The sequence below is a fragment of the Fragaria vesca genome, linkage group LG1 (assembly GCF_000184155.1).
Source record: "Fragaria vesca subsp. vesca linkage group LG1, FraVesHawaii_1.0, whole genome shotgun sequence".
In the NCBI taxonomy this organism is placed as follows: domain Eukaryota; kingdom Viridiplantae; phylum Streptophyta; class Magnoliopsida; order Rosales; family Rosaceae; genus Fragaria; species Fragaria vesca.
In genome coordinates, this window is record NC_020491.1 from 16,506,886 (window position 1) to 16,507,330 (window position 445).

Below are 445 nucleotides of genomic sequence, written 5' to 3' on the forward strand. Positions count from 1 at the left end.
TTTGTTACAATAATACATAAATTTTGTTAAAATTCAAGTTTAGCAACTCTGCTCGAGATGTTAACTTTTGTTGCATGCAACTATATTATAGCATAATATGCAACCTTAACATGATTAGTCGGAAAACTAGCTAGTTCTTGGTAATTGGTTAGTTTTCTATGGCCAGTCACTACAAATTTCATCCATTCAGAATAAGGATAACATATATAATTAATAACTCAAGAATTAATACTGTAACAGAGAGTTTTAATGAATTGAGTTCGGGTCTAGCAGTAATTAATATAACAATCATATTTTAGAACGACACAAACTCCTATCTACAAATATAATTTTTATATCGTAACAAAAATTTTTTTTATTAAATAACTCAAGCATCCTGCATATGTCAATAAAATTTGAATCCATAACATTAAAATTGTTAGTTAATTCCTTAATCAATCAAGAG